Source organism: Aquarana catesbeiana, linkage group LG03 (genome assembly GCF_042186555.1).
Source record: "Aquarana catesbeiana isolate 2022-GZ linkage group LG03, ASM4218655v1, whole genome shotgun sequence".
NCBI lineage: Eukaryota > Metazoa > Chordata > Amphibia > Anura > Ranidae > Aquarana > Aquarana catesbeiana.
Genome location: NC_133326.1, coordinates 615893243 through 615918651, shown reverse-complemented (window position 1 = coordinate 615918651; position 25409 = coordinate 615893243). Strand labels below are relative to the sequence as shown.

General features: G+C 43.2%; 1 protein-coding gene across 1 annotated transcript in view; it reads right to left on the bottom strand.

The window, feature by feature from the left end:
• The window catches only part of BMP1 (bone morphogenetic protein 1), a gene marked incomplete in the record, with an annotated part of 156797 nt that overhangs the window by 99688 nt on the left and 31700 nt on the right, over positions 1-25409 (bottom strand).

Here is a 25409-nt window from a genome sequence, read left to right as displayed (position 1 = left end):
AAGCATGTGACTCTCTGTGGTCAGGGTTTGGTCCTGGAGGGGAGGTTTATTTCCCCTCTATTTGGGTTGTGGTCCCTTTAAGGGTAAGTTCGATAGACATTTTTAGTACTCGGGGGTTCTCACTCACATGGTAATATTCCGTTCAAAGAGGAGAGGAATGATTTACAGTACTTTCTGGATTCGTAAGTCCTTATTTGGGACCAGGAATTTGGAGGTTCGGAGAGTATGTGGGGAAAAACCCTCCAAACCCAGAATACTGGGTCCTGAAAGCGTTCACCCACTGGAAATTGAGCTTTGAAAGGCAGCAGGAGGGAATCAGCATGTGAGGTGGTGTGAACCATGCTTGAACTATCTGGAGACTGACTCCGTTTGCTGAGCTTCTGAGGCTTGTCTTGCACCCCAAAACAGCTGGGAAGCCCAAGCATGGGATTGAGATACTGGTGGTGAGCCATTTTCTGTGTTCATTATACCTGGACTTTTGACTGTTTCGCCTTTATTTTGCTGAAGATAGCCTTTTGTGTTTCCATGTTTTTAAGACCCCACTAAAGACCATTTTCTTTCAGAAGCAGCTGGCTGGTGACCTTGGGCCCTCTATCTTACAGTATGAAAAAAATAAAATTGTGTAGCTTCACTGGGGTTAAGCTGATCTTCATGCCTTTGGACCCCCACAAGGTATCAGACACCATTAGATGCCCAACTATCCATGGCTACCTGCAAGTAACTGAACACACTTTAAACTGTGAGATCGTAACCAACCAAGCTTCATCCCTAACTTCCAAGAAAGAAGGTTGACAATATTAGTTCTACATTCCAAAGCATTTATGCAGTTTACACATCAGAAAACAGGGAGACAGAACAAAGTGCTGAATTGTATGCAAATTTTTCATAAAAACTCTACAGTATGTTCTTCTAGATATGGCAATACCAGTGTTCTAAAGAGAAAACCCCCAACAACTTAATAAAAACAAGTTCTCTTCGGTGACTGGTAACTTTAAATATCTCCATCACTCCCATTTTCGCCTCACACTACCTTCAAATACCAGGGCGACGCCAATACAAGTCACAGGCCTGGGGATTAAATACTAAGCACTCTGTCTTGAGGCCCAGTACAAGCACATGAACTGAACCTCACATAATTCTCGTTTAGGTTGCCGAGCAACCATGCAGTATCCATCATGAACTCCTTTGCAGTTTACATCAGGCGCAGTCTTGTAAGGGCCTAAGCAAACAGTTGTCCCTCCTTTGTATGTGTTATTCATACCGTGGGTTTAATGTCCTGGCCATAATAATGGTAGCCACACACACACACAATACAGAATCCCAGACAATATCTGCCAAACGGTCTGCAAAGAAGACTGAGCGCACACACATGATGTGGGATTTTACATCACTCTACGCTTATGCTGAATAGTACAAAAATAAAGACTTTATACCAGTCTCTCTCAACCTCTTCACCCTAGAAGAACCCTTGAAATAATTGTGCGGTCTCAGGGAAATCCTGCTAAAAATGTATTCTATATACATTTCACGGTAAAATAGCAAGATCAGTAAGCTGTTAAAGTTTTAAATAAAAAGGGAATAAAAATAATTTACATACCTGGAATTTGTCAGTCAATACTTTTACACTTATTGACTCTATACATAGAATAATCATAGAAAATAAATGAAAAGAAAGAAACAGACTGTGGAAACGTGTCCTCATACATTTGTGGTCAGTGGAGAAATGCCCCTTTTTATTGGCAATTAGTGGGAATAAGCCCCCTTGAACTAGTGATCATTGTAGATATGACATTATTACATTAAAAAAGTCAGTGGGAAATGGCCTCTGCATGCACATTGGTACGCATTGAAGATGGGAGATCAATTTGTTAGCGCTCATTACTTAAGAAACCCCGAGCAACCTCTAGCAAGGGACTAGACCAATCCAATTAGCCAGGTAGCCAATGCACCTTATAAATCACAGCAGGTGTCTAACCTTGGAGGTTCTCCAGTTATTGTCAGTGGAGCAGATTCCTGTATTGGACAGACTGGCTCCTAAATTCTATAATAATTTGTCTAGTCCTGCACTAAACCATGGTTGAGAAAGGTTGCTTTAGCCCGAGTTCACACTATAATGCGCTGCGGACCGCACAGGAGCGCTGTGCATCCCTGTTCACCATTTCAGGGACGAATCAGGGCCTATTCTATGCCTGAATTCGGCCCTGAAACGCAGCAAAGATGCACAGCGTTTTTGTGCAGTGTGCACCGCAGCCGCCCCGGAGATATGTGAACCGGCTCCATAGGGAGCCAGTCACATTCTCCTGCTATGCGAATTAGAGGTGCGGAAACGTACCTCTAATTCGCATAGGTGTGAACCCGGGCTGATACAACGTAAATTTAAGAATTGAATGAAAGGATTTAAAGGATACAGTGCCTTTAAAAAATATTCATACCCCTTGAAATTTTCCACACTTTGTCATCATGTTACAAACCAAATGTAAATGTATTTTGTTGAGATTTTATGTGATAGACCAACACAAAGTGGCACATAACTGAAGTGGAAGGAAAATGATAAATGGTTTTCAACATTTTTTACAAATACTTGTGAAAAGTGTGGCGTGCATTTGTATTCAGCCACCTTTACTCTGAGATATCTCTAACTAAAATCTAGTGGAACCAACTGCCTTCAGAAATCACCTAATAGAGTTCACCTGTGTGTAATTTAATCTCAGTATAAATACAGCTGTTCTGTGAAACTCTCAGAGGTTTGTTAGAGAACCTAAGGCCCCTTTCACACATGCGGACCGTATGTCCGTATTTCATCCATCCGTTTTAGGATGAAATACGGACATACATGCATCCCTATGGGATAGCGGGTGTCAGCGGATGTACATCCGCTAACACCAGATGTCGTCCGCCTCCGCTCTCGTCCGATTCTGCGGACGGAAGAAAATCCTATTTTTCTATCCGTCTGCAGAGCGGATCGGAGGAACACGGACAGACGGTCCGTGTTCCTCCGATCCCCCATAGGGGAGAGCGGAGATCTGACAGGGCGGTCCCTGCACGGTGTGCGGGTCCCGCCCTGTCATCTGCCTGCTCAGCTGGGGAAAGCAGAGCGATCCCCGCTGAGCGGCGGATAAACACGGGGCGGATCAACACGGATCCGTACAGTGTGAAAGGGGCCTAAGGGTCCTTTCACACGGGACGGATCCAAGATGATCCTCCCCGTGAACAACCGCTTGCTCAGCGGAGGATCGCTCAATGGTTCCCCGCTGAGCAGGCAGATGACAGGTCCATCGCTGCACACTGTGCAGCGACGGACCTGTCACAGTGCCGCTCTCCCCTATGGGGAAATCGGATGATGACGGACCGTAGAGTCCATCACCCGATCCGAAAACTGATGGAAAAGTAGGTTTTTCCTCCGTTATACTTTTTCGGATCGGAGCGGGTCGGATGTCAGCGGACATGTCACCGCTGACATGCGACGCTCCATAGAGGTCTATGGAGGGTCCGCTCAGGTCCGCCTAAAAAACTGACAGGCGGACCTGAACGGATCGTTCACGTGAAAGAGGCCTTAGTGAACAATTTTAATTTGTACTGCGGTCTTCTACAATTCCAAGGGATGTGGTTGTATTGAGCAGATTAACCTCACATTCAATTAGTGAACAAACAGCATCACGAAGGCCAAGGAACACACTAGATAGGTCAGGGATAAAGTTGTGAAAAAGTTTAAAGCAGGATTAAGTTAAAACATCCCGAGCTTTGAACATCTTACAGAGCACTGTTCAATCCATCCTCTGAAAATGGAAAAAGAATGGCACAACTGCAAACCTACCAAGACATGGCCGTCCACCTGAACCGACAGGCAAGGAGAACATTAAATCAGAGAAGCAGCCAAGAGGCCCATGTTAACTCTGGAGCTACAGAGATCCACAGCTCAGGTGGGAGAATCTGTCTACAGGACACCTGTTAGTTGTTCACTCCACAAATCTGGCCTTTATGGAAGAGTGGCAAGAAGAAAGCCGTTGTTGAAAGAAAACCATAAGAAGTCCCGTTTGTAGTTTGCAAGAAGCCATGTGGGAGACACAGCAAAGAAGGTGCTCTGAGCAGATGAGACCAAAAAGGAACTTTTTGGCCTAAAAGCAAAACGCTATGTGTGGCAGAAAACTATAACTGCATGTCACCATGAAAAACATCATCCCCACCGTGAAACATGGTGGTTGCAGCATCATGTCCCCGTTTTTCTTCAGCAGGGACAGGGAAGCTGGTCAGAGTTGAAGGGAAGATGAATGGAGCCAAATGCGGGGCAATCTTAGAAGAGTACCTGTTAGAGTCTGCAAAAGACTTGAGACTGGAGCAGAGGTTCAACGACCATAAACCTTAGGCCAGAGCTACAATGGAATGGTTTAAATCAAAGCATATTCAGGTGTTAGAATGGCCCAGGCAAAGTCTAGACCTAAATCCAATTGAGAATCTGTGGCAAGACTTGAAAATTGCTGTTCACAGACGCTCTCCATCCAATCTGACAGAGCTTGACCTATTTTGCAAAGAATGGGCAAAAGTGTCACTCTCTAGATGTGCAAAGCTGACATACCCAAAAAGACTTGCAGTTGTAATTGCAGTCAAAGGTGGTTCTACAAAGTTTTGACTCAGGGAGGCTGAATACAAATGCATGCCACACTTTTCATATTCAGTAAAACCTTGGATTGAGAGTAACTTGGTTTAAGTGCGTTTTGTAGGACAATTTTTTTTTTTTAATATATAAACTTTGACGTGATAAACAAGTGAAGTCTTGATATAAAAAGTAGTGTCATGTCACAACTGAGTATAAAAGAGAAGAGAGGCACCTCTAAGTGTAGCAATATGGTTACATTTAATGAAGGTACAACATTTAGCAACTCGCATGGTTGAAGATTAAAGGCCCATCTAAGTATGCAGGAATCGGGAGTAAAGCTGTCCACATAGACCATTCTCCACACCACCATCAACGTCATGCCATCCACGCTGCGCTCCACGAACGCTTTAAGCCTCGCTTTCAGAACGCTCTACTGCAGGGTAGTCTTCCCAATCATATTTGCAGACTGACAGCGGTGAGAGCCGGCGGTGCAGCGGATAGTCTATGTGGACAGCTTTACCCCGGATACCTGCATACTTGGTTGACGATTAAAAGAGCCACATTTATGAGAGTTGCTAAATGTTGTACCTTCATTAAATGTAACCATATTGCTACACTTAGAGGTGCCTCTCTTCTCTTTTATACTCCTTAGCACTTGCTGGATTTTGCTTCTAATCCTCTTGTGGAGGCTGACATTTGTGGAGGGACATTTTATGGTTTCACAACCTGATAAAATTGCTAGAATCTTTTTTTTATTGACTATAAACTGAAGGACTTCTGAATTGTTGTGGAACGAATCATCTGGGTTTCCATTATTTCTTATGGGGAAATTCGCTTTGATATACGAGTGCTTTGGATTACTAAGCATGTTTCTGGAACGAATTATGCTCGCAAGCCAAGGTTTCACTGTATTTGTGAAAAAAAAAAAAATTATTGAAAAGCATTTATCATTTTCCTTCCACTTCACAATTATGTGCCACTTTGTGTTGGTCTATCAAATAAAATACATATCACATTTTTGGTTGCAACATTATAAAATGGAGGTTTTCAAATGGTATGAAAACTTTAAAAGGTACTGCACGTAAACCCCAAAAAAAAAAAAAAAAAAAAAAAAAAAAAAGTAAAATATTGCAGCTTATAGTTCTTAGATGTGCCAGCCGTCTGTCCCCCCCCCCCCAAGTTGAGAGACATTTTCAGCAAATAACTGTTTATCCTACCAGAAATGCAGGGTCCTTGTCACCTCCTGTGAGCTGCAATGAGGAATATCTTACTTTCCAGCCATCTTCTGTAAGCTACCAAATGCTCTGCCCCATGTAATGGAGATGATGCTGACATGTTTGCAGTCCAACTTAGGAAAGCATCCTATGGTGACAAACATGGCTCCCTCTGGCTATACCAAGGAGGAGTGATGAAGCCTCCTTAGATCAGGAAGCATGTTATTTTCAGGATTACCAGAAGAAAGTAAAGCAAAAGAAGCTGGGGGGGGGTAAAAAAAAAGGTAAGAGACTAACTTTAATTTGAACAGATTCAATTATTGGGCATTCCCTCCACTTCGTGTAGATTTGAGCGATTGATCTTCAAAGCCCACATTCTACCCATTTAAAGAGGAAGTAAACCCTAATGAATTTACTTCCTCTTTGTTTCCCTGCAAAGGTAAAGCATAATGGGCTACTATGCACCGCATAGTAGCCCATTATGTGTCACTTACCTGACAAGGGAGCCTGCGATGTCACCGATGTCCCTTCTCCTACGAAGCGGCCATCTTCTTTCCGGGTATCGCGCTCCGGCGCTGTGAATGGCTGGAGCCGCGATGACTTCACTCCCGCGCATGCGCACTGGTGCCGCCACTAACGACATGATCGCCCTTCGAGATGGCACGCTCAGTGCGCCTGTGCGTCGTTGTCTATGGCGCATGCACCGTAGACATTGGTGCCTGCCTTTTGGAAATATCTCCTAAACCATGTAGGTTTAGGAGATATTTCTTGCACCCACAAGTAAGCCTTAATCTAGGCTTACCTGTAGGTAAAAGTGGTCTGTAAGGGTTTACAACCACTTTAAAACTGGAATATTGGGTTAGTATAACTTTACTAACAAGAATGAACAGAGAGAACCTGTCTTATTTAAGCGAATCTGCAGAGCCCACAATGACCTACGTTATGTAGTCTAACAAACAATTCATCTTCATCCATCCTTCCACTTCAAGCCAGTAAAGGTCATGAAGAGGGATCATTCTGTACTAGATTACGCAGGGCAGTGAGGTCAACAGGTTTACTTTAAAGGCCAATCGTGTGTGTGTGTGTGTGTGTGTGTGTGTGTGTGTGTGTGTGTGTGTGTGTGTGTGTGTGTGTGTGTGTGTGTGTGTGTGTACACACATCTACACATTATATACATACATACACACAAGTCATATTGTAGTTAAAGGTTTTAAATAATGACTTTTCCTTTTCAATCTGCAGCGTTGTAATATTTTGTGGCTACCTGGAGGCATTCTGTACACAGATGGCCTACAGAACACCCACTGAAAATGCAATTTCCTGCTTGTGCGATTGGCTTACAGATTTTCCCAGAAGCGTGCATTAAGATACAAATCAGATTTTTGGCATCCCCCAAAACAAAATTTTTTGGTGAGATACTCCCAAAGGAATAATCACGTCTAAAGGGATGCAGACCCTGCCACTTTCCTGAGAGCCCTGCAGATGCAGCAGCCGATTGAATCTGTATGGGAGTGGTTTTAGAATTATCACTGTGCACATGGACACAGACAAACGGCTATTTCTTCAGAATAACGAAGGTAGGAATCTGCAACAAAGTTTGTTAAAATCCTTGCAATGTACATAGATCACTCAGAGGGGAATGTTTTTTTTTCCCCTCAACAAAAGTGGAGTTACTCTTCAAAAGTATTCTCTGCTTCCACAGGCTTCCCCGTTGCTGACCCCCAAAGCCTCTTTGTTGCAAGCTTTCTGACCTCATCACATACAATGAAGGGCCAGTGGTCCTGCACTGTGCGTGAGGAATGCAAAGGCCTGCCCACAACCCAGGAGCAATGAACTGAGAAGAGAGTTTGTTGCTGGGGAAGCGGGAATTTTTACTTTACCAATTCAAATTTCCTTGGCAAAATAAGGCCTTTTAAACTCCTACAGGGGTTGATTTACTAAAACTGGAGAGTGCAAAATCTGGTGCAGCTGTGCATTGTGGCCAATCAGCTTCTAACTTCAGCTTATACACAAAAGATTAGCAGTCACTTCCAGCGCCAAGAGGTCCTCTGTGGTGGAAAGCAGAAAGGACAACGGCAATTCCAAGACTGGGTGGATGCAGCCTTCCTCAGAGGGGGTAATCCGAATTGAAACTACAACAAGCAAAAAAGTAGAAGGTGCATGCATCTAGTGCATTACTGAAAAGACATTAAATATAAAAATGGATATTCACAAAAAGTAGCAACTGTATTAGCCATAGAACCATGCAATGCTATGCGGACACACATATGCCATTCACATTCAGGGGTGTAAAGCTGACGCGTTTTGAAGCACACCCCCTTAAAGCTAGGTTACTCAAGCGTAGCTCTGAGGAAGGGAGTGTGCCCCCAAAATGAGTCAGCCCTTACACGCAGCTTTTAAGGGCGTATAATGTGCCTAAACTCTAGGCACATTTAGCACTTGTTTGTAAAACACAGCTTTAGGCACTTTTTTGCTGCTTTTCTCTTGCCAGGAAAAATAGAAGGTGTTTGTATATGGAGCTCCCATTTGAAAAAAAAAAAAAAAAAAAAAAAAAAAAGTATTCAAACCATTAACAAGTGATACATTCCCTGCCATATAAAACACTTAATAAAACTTTGGATGGTTGCTAAAGCCTGTAAACAATAAATGTTAAAAAGGATATCTAAACCCAGAAATTTAATATATTACTGTATTCCAAGTAATTGTAAGCTCTACGAGCAGGGCCCTCCTGTCCCTTCTGTATTGAACTGTACTGTAATTGTGCTGTCCCCCCTCTACATTGTAAAGCGCTGCGTAAACTGTTGGCACTATATAAAATTGTGAATAATAATAATATTATTATTAATAAATGTGATGGCTGCATTCGTTTTTAACCCCCCACCCCCACCCCCCCCATTATTTCAACCAAGTGATTCTGCCAGTAACATGCTATCAGTCCTAGAGAGGCAACCCTCACTTATCCTGTATAGGGACTAAAGGACTACCAAAACCACTGCTCCATAATACAGAGGGGTGTGGCTCTGTAGTCTTTAGAGACCCAAGCAACTGAAAACGGTAAACAAAGAACAAGAGCACAAGAAATGATCAGCTCACAAGATTTCAAGCAAGATAAAACAGATATTTCTTTGAACTGATCAAACCGACATAACAAAATTCTTTCAATTGCATATTTACCAGATCAAAAAAAGGTACCAAATAAAAAGAAGTCCATTGTTAGAGTTTACATTTACATTACACTTTAATGTGATTGTAAAGTCTGCAGCTCCCCCCAGAGCCCCCCTTTTACTTACCTGCACCTGACCTGTTCCAGTGATGGGCACAAGCCCAGCAGCTTCAGCCACTGTCTCGTTTATCATTGGACAGATTGATGGCATCAGGAGCCATTGGCTCCCACTGCTGTCAATCAAATCCAATGACATGGGAGCTGGGGGCAGGGCCGAGTCCCACTGTCTGTCAATGGGCGCAGCAGTGGGACTCAGGGTGCCCCCCCAGGGAAAGCGGCTCACCGTGGGCACACCAGATGGAGGGGAGGAGCGCCAACGGGGCACCCCAGAAGAGAAGGATCAGGGCTGCTCTGTGCAAAGCCCTTGCACAAAAGCAGGCGAGTATAACATGTTTATTATTTTTATTGGGGGGGGGGGGGGGGGGGGGGAGCAAACCTTTATAACCCCTTTAAAGCTAGTGAAACACGCCTAGATGTTTCCATCCATGCTAAACAGTGCGGATGGAGAAATCTGTCAGCCATTAAATTCCGGCAGCAAGCACCTGCGGCTGTCAGAATACCCAAACAGCAACTGTATAGGATTGGATGCAGCCACTGCCCACCTGACAAATCCCCACCCGACTACTTGGCCGTCTACTGAAAAATCAACTTTCACTGAGCCAGTTGATGTGGACAGGGTCACTCATGGCTCAAAATTGTGAGCCCTCTGTGACAAGCTTGAGAAATTTGGTTCAAAGTGGACCAATGGCAGCCAGTGAGCTCCCTCGGACCTGAAACACACCCATGACCAATGCAGAAAATGAAGATTGTTGTGCTAGCTTTACATATGGAGTAGTGGATAACTGTACGGAGGAAATATTGAGGTAGCCTTTACTAACCTATCCTTCTGAAAATGCTAGTTAACTAGCAATGATATACAGTGCCTTGAAAAAAGTTTTCGTACCCCTTGAAAGTTTCCACATTTTGTCATGTAAATGTATTTTATTGGGATTTTATCTGATAGACCAACACAAAGTGGCACAAAATTGTGAAGTGGAAAGAAAGTGATAAATGGTTTTCAATTTTTTTTTTTACAAACATCTGAAAAGTGTGGCATGTGTAATAAAAAGTGTGCCCCCCCCCCCCCCCCTTTTATACTTACCTAGGTGGATGCAGCATGGGACTGATGCTACATCTGTCCCCCGGGGCCTCTACAATGAGAACCGAGCCATTGAACACCGCTGATGGCTCAGTTCTCACAGATCCAAGAGGAGAGCTTCGGACTGTCAATCAGCAGCTCTCCTCCATGTTCACTGGAGCGCTGAGCTGTGGAGGGGCAGGGAGTGGTTGTCTCAGGCTCTCAGCGGTTTGCTGAGAGGCTGAGACAGGCATCAGTCCAGGCACCTGGCGGATCCAGACTTCACTGTCCTGGACTGATTCCAGCGACGTCAGCAGAGGTCACAGGAGTGCAAAACAAACAGCACGCCTGTGACCCTTAGGAGAAGCCTAGCCAAACAAGCCCAGGCTGGACTTCTCCTTTAAGTCCCCCCTGAGTCAATACTTTGTAGAACCACCTTTCGTTGCAATTACAGCTGCAAATCTTTTTGGGGATGTCTCTACCATTTTTGCCCATTTTTATTTGCAAAATAGCTCAAGCTCTGTCAGATTGGATGGAGAGCGTCTGAACAGCAATTTTCAAGTCTTGCCACATATTCTCAATTGGATGTAGGTCTGGACTTTGACTGGGCCATTCTAACACATGAATAAGCTTTGATCTAAACCATTCCATTGTAGCTCTGGCTGTATGCTTAGGGTCGTTGTCCTGCTGGAAGGCGAACCTCCACCCCAGTCTCAAGTCTTTTGTAGACTAACAGGTTTTCTTCTAAGATTGCCTTGTATTTGGCTCCATCCATCTTTCCATCAACTCTGACCAGCTTCCCTGTCCCTGCTGAAGAAAAGCATCCCCACAACATGATGCTGCCACCACCATGTTTTACAATGGGGATGGTGTGTTCAGGGTGATGTGCAGTGTTAGTTTTCCACCATACATTGCGTTTTGCTTTTTGGGCCAAAAAGTTACATTTTGGTCTCATCTGACCAGAGCACCTTCTTCCACATGTTTGCTGCGTCCCCCACATGACTTCTTCCAAACTGCAAACGGGACTTCTTATAGTTCTGTGGACAGATTCTCCCACCTGAGCTGTGGATCTCTGCAGCTCCTCCAGAGTTACCATGGGTCTCTTGGCTGCTTCTCGGATTAATGCCCTCCTTGTCCGGCCTGTCAGTTTAGCTGGACGGCCATGTCTTGGTGGGTGTGCAGTTGTGCCATAGTCTATTTTCGGATTATGGATTAACAGTGTGCCATGAGATGTTCTAAGCGTGGGATATTTTTATTTCATTTTTTTTATAACGCAAACCCGCTCTAAACTTCAACAACTTTATTCCTGACCTGTCTGGTGTGTACCTTTGCCTTCATTATGCAGTTGTTCACTATGGTTCTCCAACAAACCTATGAGGGCTGCACAGAACAGCTGTATTTATACTGATTAAATTACACACAGGTGGACTCCATTTACTAATTAGGCAACTTCTGAAGGCAATTGGTTACACTAGATTTTATTTAGGGGTATCTGAGTAAAGAGGGCTGAATACAAATGCACGCCACACTTTTCAGATAGTTTTGCACAGTGTGGCCCCGATAATTGTCTTCTGGGGTCCCCCAATGGTGCTCGCGGCTCCTCCTCACATCGGTAAACCCCCCTGGGAGAAACTCTGAGGGTTACCTTGCGGGCAAGCTCCCGCGTCCAGCATTTGCTTCCATAGACACAGATTTGATTAACAGCAGTGGGAGCCAATGGCTGCGCTGCTATCAATCTATCCAATCAAGAGCCGAGAACCCCGGGCAGAGAGGTAGAGCACATCTCCGCCGAGGGCAATGACGGGCTCAGGTGAGTAAAATGAGGGGGGCTGGTCAGTGGCAGAACACAAGAGTTTACAACCCCTTTAAGCCTTACAAGTTTTTTTCTTTCCAAAGAAAAAATACCCCACTCTTCACAATCACTCCTTATTAATGTCATCCATTTTCGGCACCTATATTTGTGTGCAACTATTTTCAAGGATGAAGCACACGAAGAGCAAAAAATTGAATAAAAATATCAGATGGGCACCTTGAGCATTCATGGAGAATTGCTACTCCATCCTCGGAACCAGGTTGTGGAGAGGTTGCCCTCTTTTTTTGTAGTTTGAGACAGGACCATATAAAAAAGGTGAAAAAATGTACCCGTTTCAATACCACACATTGGGCATGTGGTGGGCTGGTTCTGTCTGTATCTAGCGACCCTGATAGGGGTAAGGTATGCTCGGTGGAGTATGTAAATTTGGAACAGCCTGTCTGAAAGCTTGGGTGATACCAACTTACAGGTTTCTAATGCTTCCTCCCATTCCTCATCTAACGTCCCGACCTCTCTCTCCCATCTTGGTTTTAAAGCATATGCTAGTTTTGCGGATACATGAGTGGAGAGCATATTGTTAAAACAGGATATAAGCTTTTTTTGGATCTGTGTTTTTGATTATTGCTATAATAGGGTTGGGAGTGGGTTGTGGAATGGATTTTTGAAACTGTCTGGGTCGCATGTCGGGGCTGGAGGAAACGAAAAAACATTTGATTTGGAATTATAAACTCCTCTTTAAGTGCATCAAATGTCTTGAGAGTTCCATTAGCGATCAAGTGATGCAGATAGTATATGCCCCTTGTAGCCCGTAACTCTGAGTTCTGAATACGATGGAATTCCTGCAGTCTGTTATGCCAAAGTGGTGTGTAGTCATTGTGTGGTGGTATTCCTAATTTAGCAGATGCCAGGTCCCATATGCATCTATAATTATAGTGTAGGGATTGTCTGTGTTCTTTTGCCTGCGTGTTCCCTGTGCCTACTGATATTGTGCTTATCGGGTCCCCAGTGTGTTGAGCCCAACGAGGGCATAAGAGGGCAAGAAAGCGTTCTTTGTCTGTCTTATCAATGTGAAATAGTTGGGACAGTTGTGATGCAATACAGTAATGGTTAAAATCCGGTAGTGCTGTTCTGCCCATGTCAGTTGGATTCTTAAGCGTTTGCCACGAAAGTTTGTGTCTGGTTTTCCCCCACACGAATGGTTTAAGTAGGGCTTCGAGGGATTTAAAGTACTTCAGGGGTAGGTAGACTGAAGTGTTCCAGAGAACATAGAGTACCTTGGGTAATAATACCATCTTTATCAGACTGATTCGATCCCATACGAGAGGCAAGCGGGTCCAGGTTTGAATTTTAGATTTTATTATTGAGTACAGTGGTTCAATGTTCAGGGCAATATAATCTGCTGGGGTTCTAGATAAGTATATACCTAGGTATTTTATTATATCAACCCTTTGGAGTGGTAAATTGGTTTGGGATTCTGAGGGTGGGAAACTATCAATTGGTAATATCTGAGATTTTCCCCAGTTAATCTTCAGGCCAGAGAAGGTCCCAAATTGTTTGATCACTTAGAGAGCGTTATGCAAGGAGGGTCTAGAGTCTGCCAAGTAAAGCAGAGTGTCATCTGCGTAAAGGCTGATTTTTTCGGTCAGGGGTCCAAGTGTTAATCCTTTGATCTCCGGGTTGGCACAAATGGACACGTCAAGGGGCTCCGAAGCTAGAGCGTATAGCAGTGGAGAAAGTGGGCAACCCTGTCTCGTGCCTCTGCTGAGGTCAACTCTTGAGAAGGGCACCCGTTCGCCACCACTCTAGCTGTGGGATGTTGGTACAACAGCTGAACCCATCTGATAAATTTGGGCCCAAAACCGTATCCCTCCATGCACCGCCAGAGGTATCCCCACTCCACCGAATCAAACGCCTTGGCCGTATCCAGTGTTACTATTACCCTTGTACTGACGTTGTCATGCATGGCCTGAAGATTAATAAATAGTTTCCTAAGACTGAAGGAGGTATTACGGCCCGGCATAAACCCCGCCTGGCCTGTATGTAGTAGGGAAAGTATTACTTGATTTAAGCGTTTGGATAGTACTTTGGCCAATATTTTAACGCCTACTTGTAGTAGAGAGATGGGGCGATATGATTCTGGGTATCCTGGCTCTTTACCTGGTTTGGGTATAAGGACTATTGTGGCCTCTCTCACAGAAGAAGGTAATGTTAGGTTTTCAAACATATCATTGTAAAGGGCAAGTAGTTTAGGTGTAAGTATCTCAGAGAAATGTGAATAAAATTCTATAGGTAAGCCGTCTGAGCCTGGGGATTTGGATCTGGCAAAGTCCGCAATAGCAGTGACTATCTCCTCCACAGTGAGGGGTGCCTGGAGGAGTTCTACCTGGATCTCAGAGTTGGGGAAGTGAGATGTTGTCAAGGAAATGATCCATGGGTGCTGTATCCCCCGAGACTGTTGATGAGTATAGCTCTTTAAAAAAAAGTCTCGAAACCTGGAGGCTACAGCAGGAGGGTCCGTGACTGGTTGTCCACCCCGATTATGTAGGGTTATAACAATTGAAAGTTTGTTCTCACTATGAACTAGGTATGCAAGAAGTTTACCAGCCTTTACCCCATGCTGAGGTTGCCCTCTTACATAGATTATATAATATATATAAAAAAAAATTAAGTTTTGTTACTCATATAGGCACATTATCTATATCAGTGATCCTTAACTTGTGATCTGCCTGACATTTTCTGTTCTTATTGTTAGTGTATTTTATGTGTGGCCCAAGACAAAGTCCTCTTCTTTCAACATGGCCCAGAAAGTTCAAAAGAATGGACACTAGGGATCGACCAATATAGTTTTCTTTTGGTGCCGATACAATACCGATAATTTGGGCCACCTCTCCTGCCGATAGCCAATATTGTTGGGCGATATTTTGTACGTTTAAAACTTTTTTTTTTTTTTTTTTTTTTTTTTTTTTTTTACACGGTCATTTACGTTTTTAAAAACGGTTATTGCTGTCAAAAAGATTGTAAACATCCCTTGTGACAGTAACAGGCATTGACAGGTATTCTTTATGGATATATTCAAAACGTTAAGATCAGCATTTTTGAATACTTTGTTTTTTTTTTTTAAACTGGCGCCTTTAAGATGCCAGTAATCTGGGAAGTGATATCATAACATCGCCTCCGGATTACTAGATCCGAGACCCGAACGAAGCATCGGCTTTGCTCGGGTCTTCGGCCAGCCAGCGGAACTGCCGGCTGGTTGTTCGGGCCTCCCTTGAAGCAATAAATCGGTCTAGTTTGAGACAGATACCGATTTTTTGCAGAAAATGCTGATATTGGCCACCGATAAATCAGCCTTCCCAATAAAAATCGGTCGATCCCTAATGGACACCCTGATTTAGAGTTTATCTAAATTCAATTATAGTGCTAGACTTATTACTCTCACTTTGACGCAGTGATACTTAACATGTATGGCACAATCACTGTTTACATAGACGGGTGCACCCATGTGTGCATTTAATTAACTTCACTGCTATCACAAAGGGGGTAACAGGTCCCCTATGTAATACCATGGCCAGGTGACAAGTCCTCTTCATGCAGCTACTAGGGGTTTCTTAGATCCCCGATGTCACCCCAGGCTTCCACTGCAGCTAATCAAGCACAGATTGTGCCCGATTAGCTGCCTCCATGGTCACAGCAGCTGAAGTAAAAAAATGCTAATTGTTTTTGGGTTTGTGCATTATAGAGGAGTTCGGGCAAATAATGTTCCCCCCCAAGCTCCTCCTGCTTCCATGCTGACAGATTTCAATGCAGTCCCTGGGACCCCCAACAGCAGTGGTGGGGGTTTGGCATTCCTTCACAGTAAACTAAAAAAGGGATCACTGAGTGAAAGCCAATCACCAACTGAAAAAAATAAATAAATAAAATAATATGGTACCAAGCCCACAGCTGCATACATAGCCATGAGCTTGTTCTAACCACTTAAACTCCAGGCTGTTTATAAATGGACAGCCAGTAGTTTAGGGCAGTGTTTCTTAACTCCAGTCCGCAAGGCACCCCAAACAGGTCAGGTTTTCATGCTATCCATTATTTTGGACAGGTGATTTGATCAGTTTCACTGCCTTCATAATTACCACAGCCGTTTCATCTGAGGAAAATCCTGAAAACATGACCTGTTGGGGCGCCTTGAGGACTTGAGTTGAGAAACACTGGCTTAGGGAAACCAGTCAGGACAAAAAAGTCTGCCATGGATAAACTCTCCTAAAAATGCCAGTTGCCTGATCCATTAGCATTTCTGAGCCATTGGCATTGCTGAACACACCTCCTTAAAAATGCAAGTTTGCTGGCTGTCATGCTGAACCACTGTTCCTGACTTAATAAAAAGTATAAGGAAAGTCAAAAATTCAGATCTGCATATTTGTTCTAGGCTGGTCATACAAAGTTTTGAAGCAAAAGGATTATCATGACTGCCAAGCAACTAAAACTTTCAGAATGAGAGCTTAGAAAAGGCAGCAGTCGTGTTTCCCCCCCCCCCCCCAATGACAGGTTTCCATAAAAAGCCGGATCATCAGCAGAGGAACTAGTCAGCTGGCATTTTTAAAAGGGGACAACACACTTAACAAGTACTACTTAAAAATTATGGTATATCAATAGTCTGTCTAATAATATGAAATCTGTCAAACCATTCCTGGGAAGTTCAATTTTAACTTTTCTTCTCCTACGTAAATCCATAGAAGTTATTCCCAACTGCTGCTCCTACCTTCCATATAATTACAATGAAGCTGCTGTGTGTTTTATTACAAGCCTTTGTGGCATTTGCGGCTATGTTTAGGAAGATGTACTTTGTGAATATTTGTACCTGGGTGTGGTGGAAGCCAAGAACACAAAAGTGTCTTTTAAAAAACTATTTTAAGTGCTTTAAGCCTCTGAAGCCACAAAAGACTTAAAAATGTGGTTGGCTACCCTTCTTCTCAGTTTGAATTGGTGTGATCGTTTACAGCAGGGGTCTCCAAACTGCAGCCCAGGGGCCAGATGCGGGCCCTTGGTTGCCCTTATCCGGCCCTTGGGTCACATTCATCCCACTGATATGATACACTATTCTGCCCTCTGACAACAAAAATGGGGCATAATTCTTGCCACTGACACCAATAATGGGGCACTATTCCCCCCCTATTACCAAATATGGGGCATTGTTTACTCTCACTGAAGCCAGAAAAATGTTCTATTCATGCTGGCCACAATCTGGTGTTCTGTCGATATGTGCCTGCTGTTGCAATGTGCCCGCGCATGCGCAGAACAAACCTCCAGCTGAAGAGACATGACCATAGAGCATGCGCACATCATAGGAGCCTTCTTTGGATGGGAGATAACATTTCTCGGACACAATTTAATGCTATGCAAACAGCGGAGGAACACTGTATTTGTCATATTGTGGCTCGCTGTTGTGCCGTGGGTTTACAGCAAGTCACAATCTGACATCTATGATGTCCCTCCACTCTTTGCATAGCTTTCAATTGTGCCCATGAAATGGTTATCTCCTGTCGCAAACAGCCTCCTACAATGTGCGCATGTGCGTGGCCACTTTGACACAGAGGGCACAAATCCATAGAACACCGGCCCCTCTAAAGTCTGAAAAACAGTAAACTGGCCCCTTTAGAAAGTCTGGAGACTTCTGGTTTAGAGCAAAAAAAGAGTTTAATAGTATACTGGAGAGAAATGTTAATTCAGTTACAAGAGGTCTTATACTTACATGCTTATTGTTAAAGTGGTTGTAAACCCTTTACATATACACCCAGTGAAGGGACTATCCTCAGGTGATGCACAGAAATGAAACCAATCCTCCTACATAAAAATGTACCTGTCTATCTGCAGTCTTCTCTACATCTGTTCAAAGTCCTAAATTTATAAAGCTTGTCAGTGTTCAAAAACAAAAAACGGGGTGGAAAGCTGAAGTCACAATCTGCAGAGCCCAGTGAAGAGAGCTCTGAGCGCTGATTGGAGGGGAGGGGACGGACACCCCCCCCCCTTCACACAGCAGGAAAAACTTGTCAGAAGTGACTTATGCGGATAGAGGAACAAAGCGGCAGACAGAAATGACACTTAGTAATAAATAGCAGTGCAAAGACAATGTTTAAAAAAGAGGGGCGATGGTATTTTGCCTTTGCTTCTACTTTAATGCTTATCAGTATGACCGTGAAACACCAAGGTCAGGAATACTGCCCGCACAGAATTGTTTTTATGTTCTCGCAGTACTGTAAAGTAAAAATGGCCAAGCCCCACTTAGAATTTAAAAAAAAAAAAAAAAAAAAAAAAAAAAGGGAGGAGAAGCAGTAAAGCCAATAAAATGCTTAGCAGTTCAAGTAAACTAAGCAGCCCTATAAAACAGTTAAAAATATGAATCTGAATATACATAAAGGAAAATGGGAGGAATGTACATGACAGAAACATGGAGTTTGGGGAAGGGGGGGGGGGGGGTCAAGGAACGCAGTCATGGAAAAAGCCAACCATAAAAAGCAGGAATGCGATGTAAGCAGAGATTGAGTGGGGTGAGATGCAGATAGAGGCAGAGTGTGGGATTAACATTTCAGAAATTGCACATTTGTGTTCAGATGATCTGCAGTGACCTATCACTAGGACTCAATGACATTTATTACTATCATTTCATCCAGAGAACTATAAAGCCATATCAAACCCAAAAATATAATCTATTGTAATCTATTGCAGCTTACCAATCATTAGACGTGACAGCTGCAATAGTTCTCTTTTTTTTTTAGGCTTTTATTCCCCCATCTGTTTTCCCCCTGTTGAGCTGGCCCGTAACACAGCTGTATTAGAATGCTAGAATGCCCTCACTCTGGATGAAAAACCACAGGAGGCACCTTTGGACAGCAGCAGTATCAGTCGAGGGGGGGGGGGTTAACTGTATTAGCAGATTTAGATACACTAATTGAAGCCAAACTTCAGCTTATCTGCAGCTACACAAGCAGGTACAGCAACTATTTTTTCATTCTGGGATAAAGATTTTACATGAACAAAAAATTAAAGCTGATCATTGTTAGCACATCTGTCAGTGTTAAATGGTTTGTCTCAACACTTTAAGTGCCGGCTCACACTGATGCGATGCCAAACATCGCATGTAATTCGCAGCACACTGCTGTTCACATTACATGCGATGTCTGTGTGGTGCGATATCAGTCATAGAGATAGTATGGCTGATATCGCACCGCATTCGGTGCAAACACGCACAGGACCCTTTTTTCTGTTCGGACCAGAATCGGATCGCATGTGTGTTCACCACTGTACTGTGGGAGTAAGTAGGTCATATTAGATTAGATTCAATTTGCAAAAATTAGAACTTCAGCCACATTTTTACAGTATTATTTTTGTTGTGTTTATGGAATGAGCCAGAAGAGCTAGAATGTCTATTTTGCTGCCATATCCCTTATCTCCTGTCCCAGTTACCATACAAGTAGTGAGGAAAATCAGTCCACAGTAAGAACTGGTTCTTAAAAAGGGGAAGTACATCCAAAGCTCGTTTGGCTGAACTTCTCCTATGAATCACAGGAGTGCAATTTGTTCTGCACTCCTGTGACCTGTTTTCGGCAGACAGCAGGCTGAAGCCCGCTGTCGGCTGCTGTCAAAGACCCGGTCCAGGCTTGGGAAGGATTGCGACCATATGCCTGGACCGGCACCTGGCTCACACTCAACGAGGCACTGAGAGCCCAAGCCAGCCACTCCCGCCAGTGAACGTTGGGGTCCCGGGGGGGGGGCTGTGAGAACTGAGCAATGGGCCTTGTTAGAAAGGAAAAATGAAAGCAAGCAACTCTTAATTGCAGAAGATGCTCTGTGGTTGATCTACTAAAGGCAAATAGACTGCAGTTGCTCCAGTGCTTCATTAAGAAAATAAGGCTTCACTTTGCAAAGAACACCCAATCACGTGCAAGGAAAAAAAACTGAATTTTTGCTTGCACACGACTGGATAACGAAAGTCAGCAGAGCTTCTGCTCATTTACTAAGCTCTGAATCAGTGGTTCTCAACCCTGTCTTCAAGTACCCCCAACAGGCCATGTTTTGGGAATTTCCCTTAGATAAAAAATAGCTATTCAAAATACCAAGCCATTGATCTAAAGCACCTGTGCAAGATAAAGGAAAACCTGCAAATATGGCCTGTTGGGGTACTTGAGGATAGGGTTGAGAACCACTGTTCTAAGGGCATGTTCACACTGAGGCGGTGGAGCAGCCATTTTTAGCGGCACTTTACAGTCGCTAGTGGGATGCTTTTAACCCCCGCTGGCAGCTGAAGGGGTTAATAATGCCCGTGTAGCACTGCTGCCGAAGCACTTTGCAGGCGATTCGGCGGCACTGCCCATGCATTTCAATGGCCAGGGGTGCTTTAGGAGCAGTGTATACACCGCTCCTGAAGAGCCCCAAAGATGCTGCTTGCAGGACTTTCTAAAGTCCCGCAAGCGCACCGCTCCCGCGTGAAAGCACTCGGGCTTTCACACTGGAGTGAGAGGAGAGGCGCTTTGCAGGTGCTATTTTTAGAGCTAAAATGCCTGTAAAGCGCCTTCAGTGTGAAAGTAGCCTTAATCAACTGCACTTGCAGAGTGCAAATGCACTTTGCAAAGTGCACAGTCTATTTGCATTTAGTATACCAACCCCAATAAGAAACGTACGCGATTGCTTGCATTCATTTTTAGCTGCACCTTAGTGCCATAATGAACAAACTCCCAAGCAAGAAAACCAAAAAGCCCAAACCTGGAAGACGACCGCATGAAGACGTTGGCACCACTGAGGGGAGACAAGTTTAGTTCCACTTTAACCTTGCCCACACAGAAAAAGACGTTTTATGAACCTATATGTACCTGCTGAAACGATTTCCTAACCTGACCACAGTGATATCTTCCCAAGGGAGTCAGAGAGCAATACCCAACAGAGGTCCCACTCCAATAGCAAAACCTGGTTAAGTGCTACGGGCAATTCAACTAGGTGAATTAATACGGAAAAAAATACGACAGTAAAAGTTTTGTGCAGACGGATGTTGAAAAATTTAGGGATTTCACAAAGTAGACCCCAGTTTTATACATATTGTATTGACATGTCAAACAATGTATTATGTACAATTAATCTGTTCTGGAAAAGACAAATGTGGACACTTCATTCTGCTGCCATTGAAATGGTATCCAAATTTGCTAATGATGTGTGTATGACTAGTTGTCACTGGATGTATGGTGATGTAATATGGTTGTCAGTTTACAGCTCCCACATGCACTAGGGCTGAATCTACATATTACTGTGAATATCCTTAGACATAATGTTATATAAGAATTTCATCCTTTACAGGCCCAACTACTACAAAATTTAGATAAAGAATTACAATTTCTTCTGGGCTTCAAGCTTGCAAAACCGGCGCAACAGACATCATCACAACGTCCGTCCATGAAAATATAGGATTTCTAAAAAACGAAACAAAACAAATCCACCCCCTGCCCAACCACAGCTGACCAGCAGCTGGCCCAGGAAAAGCTCTCGTGTCAAAGACCTAGGTTATGAGAATCACAGAAAGTCCCACCGTAGGCCGGAGTGTAGGTGTATGTGTAAATCTGTGGCATGACTAAGATTTCCATGACTCCTTATCAAAACAGGAAAGCAATAAGAACAACAGGATGAGGTATAAAGAACTCCGATAAAATACGATTTATTCAGCAGAAAAAAAAATAAAAAAGGTTATTAGGTGAGGAAGATACCATAGGAAGGAAGAAAACGTTATAAGGAAATAAGGAGCAGCTTGGGTCTCGTGGTTTCGGGGGGGGGGGGGGGGGGGGGGTGCAGGAAAATAAAGGGCTTATTCAATAAAGTTGTAAAAAAAAAAAAAAAAAAAAAAAAGCCGCTTTTAGGAGGGTAAAGTTCATTTTTTTTTGCCTTTAAACTCAGTTCAGTGTTACCTATGTGGCCATGCACACTGGGCGCTCAGATCTATATTTTAAGAGCAATGTTTAGGAGGAGCGTTTTTCAGAAAAGCGTGATAAGACAATGCCCCATGAGCGTAGTTAGAATAAAGTAATTTGAATAAAGTTTTATTGAGTTTTCAAAACTCAAGTAACGGACTCCGTGTGTTTACATGATCAAGAACCAAGACCAAGAACGCCTGAAAAAAGCCCCAAACTCAAAAAAGAACATGAGCTTCTTTGGGGCAGATTACAGGCGGTTTTTCTGCCTTTCACATTGGTGACCGGAACAAAATTACGGTAAAAACACGTGACTTTGAAACGCTCAGATGTGAATGCAGCTTAAATCTTTGGCTTTTCTTGTTGCGAGCAATAGCGATTTGTAGCTAATAATTTACTCTCTAGAGTTGCTGAGGATTTGTCATTGCCACAAGTCAGGTCTCATGCACACAGGATGTTTTTGTCTTCCCATTGACACCTTTGCTCCAGGGGAGGAAAGGTGTTTTTTTTTTTTTTTTCTTAAAAAATTAAAGTGTCTAAAGCCACATTTACACACGTTCACCTATTTGGAGTTAATGCATGCTATTGGTCAGAATATTCATTTATTCTGCCCATTATAATGCATTAATGTGCAAAAATGCCTAAATGCATTTGCCATTAATGCACATTTATGTGGATTTTATTTCTGCCCAAACGCTCCTCTTCCAAATGCGCAAGTGATTTTTTTTCTGCCTATAAACCCCTATGTGTGGAGGGACATATAGGCTTTCATGGAGGGTAGTTTAGAGGCAAACAAATGTCAAACACCCTAAAAGTGGCATTTTTGACACCCAGTGTGCATGAGGCCTTAAACTAATGCTAGAGCACTGGGTTAGTTTGCTCCACTATAAATCCTTCTACTTCAACAAACTGTATATGCCATAGAGATAAAATGTAATTAGGGCCATGTCTCACTAGCAACTTTGTAAAAGAGATGTGCAACAGTTCCAATACTCTGTTTTCTCTGGATTTGTATCTGGCTACAGTTACTGATGTAGCTGGCTACAAATCGCTTGTATTGGATAACATGACTAGCTCCAAACCTTCAGCTGCTTTCGAAGTGAGCAACCACTTGACTGCAATGCATTTTCTTCCTAGCAAGAGAAACACAGGGGAGAGCAGCTCTATACCCACTACACAAATCGCCAGAATGACAATGGCCTAAAGCAGCTATTCATAGGTTTCTCCAGATCTTTGCCCTCAGCTCCACCACTTACACCATTGGAGCTGCACCATATTCCTTTTGTACACATTGTGGAAGAAAGACTAACTAAAACTAAACAAAGGACTAAACTGTCACAATCTTCAGATGCAGCGACGGTTAATAGAACTAAGGTGCGGTCACAGGCATTCAAGAGTGTACGACTGTGCCGCCCAGCTGCTCGATTCATAGAAGCCATTGCTACAGCTTCTATGAATGAAACCTGGTCAATGAATGGAGGGGGTGGACCTTTCAATCATCTGCCAATCCTCCATTCATAGATACTGTAGTACTGGCTTATATGAATGGAGAAGCTAGGAAAAAAAAAAAAAAAAAGGGGATAGTTGGGTACTCTTGATATCTGCACTGGAATTGGGGCTGAAGAGGGAAAAGCAGAGGAGGAAGATGTCTACTAAATGAAGACAGCACAAGGAGCTCACTGAAGGCCAAAAAAGCCCCTTTTACTTATTCTTATTTTTTTTTTTTCCTTTAAAAGGCCAAGTTCCCCTTTAGTAACACGTTACATCCATATTTAGGGTGTAACATGTTAATGTACACCTCTCCCTGCACTCCCAGGTCCCCCCCACCCCATGACAGCAGGCAGGGCACCCTTTCCTCGCACCCCCTGTCACAATTTAAAAGCAGCACAGCTGAGGGGGACTCCTCCCGCACATTTGCTTCTTTTATTCATACAGATCTGTAAATAAATGAACTTCAAGTCCCATCAGTGACCACGGCTTGTAGTTTTCAATGAACTGTGAGGGTGCTGATGAGCGACTTCATAGTCCATTACTCTTCCTGCACTTGGGTAACTGTCTGCAGACAGCTATACTGAGTGTCTGCAGGAGCATGACATTTCACCTGCAATCTGCTGAATCTCCAATGCACTGCTGGCTCGTAAGAAAAAAAAAAAAAAAAAAAAAAGAAGATATATAAAAACCAAACCACACATTTAAGTGAACTTGGCTTTTAAATACAAAAGCCTGCAGTGCACATTTCTCCATCCATGCTGTTTAGCAGCAGTGAAGGAATCTGTTGATTGTACAGCAATCTCCTTTAGCTCTAACTTCAAAATATAAGAATCTAGCCTAATGCCCTGTACACATGACACCGAAGGTTTCCCCGACGGAATTCCATTCAAGCGGTCTTGCCTACACATGGTCAAACCAAAGTCCGACCGTCAAGAACGTGGTGACGTACAACGGGACTAGAAAAAGGAAGTTCAATAGCCAGTAGCCAATAGCTTCCGTCTCGTACTTGCTTCAGAGCATGTGTCGTTTTTGATCCGTCGGAACAGCATACAGACGAGCGGTTTTCCCAACAGGAATTGGTTCCGTCAGAAATATTTAGAACATGTTCTATTTCTAGGTCTTTTTTGTTTTTTTTTTGTTTTTTGTTTTTTTTTGTTTTTTTTTTAGAAAAAAGTCCGATGAGGCATACACACGATCGGAATATACGATGAAAAGCTTCCGTCAGACTTTTTCTGTTGGACATTCAGCTCGTGTGTACACTGCATAAGAGTCCATTTTATTTGTATCCAATCAGACAGGCCTTTGTATTGTATATTTGTTGGTAGACTCAAAGGAGAGGAAAATGTATGGCCATCATAAAGTATATGTATAGGTACAAGGTTTATTCATAGTTTTGTATAGATTATGAAAACATTAAAACCCCTGTCAGTTTATTTCTTTGCCCTGTGTTTCATTGAGTCTTTTCTTCGCTTTCTGTCCTGGAATCTCAACTGAGACAGGAAAGCTCAACAAAATGAAGGAAACATGCATCTTGGCCAATTTTTCCCTGGAACAAGCATACTAACTGGAAGATCTTCATCACTTTCCCTATTCTGGTGACAACTGTTACATTTTGGAATTTCCCATCACTTTCTGCTTTGATGACACCATGACAATCTGAGGATGTATCCCCAGAGCAGGGAAGCGAATTGAAATAGAACATGGGTTCCAATCCTCCATTCTATCCATAAACAATGAAAATGAAAGTTTTGTCTATACACTTGGTGAGAGGCTGAAGCATCATTTGAGGAGGAGGAAGTACGAAGAGGTTGAATTTGCTTTAGTTATCCTATCTGTTCAAAAGTAAATCAGCATTTGGCCTTGTCCTTACTGGTTACTGACTTATTGTAGCCATCATGAAAGACGACAACATATGCATCAATCCTGGATGGGGGGGAAAAAAAAAAAAAAAAAAAAAAAAAAAAAAAAGAAGGGGGGGGGGGGGGGGTGACTGCAGTTTTCTTAATATATAGAAAG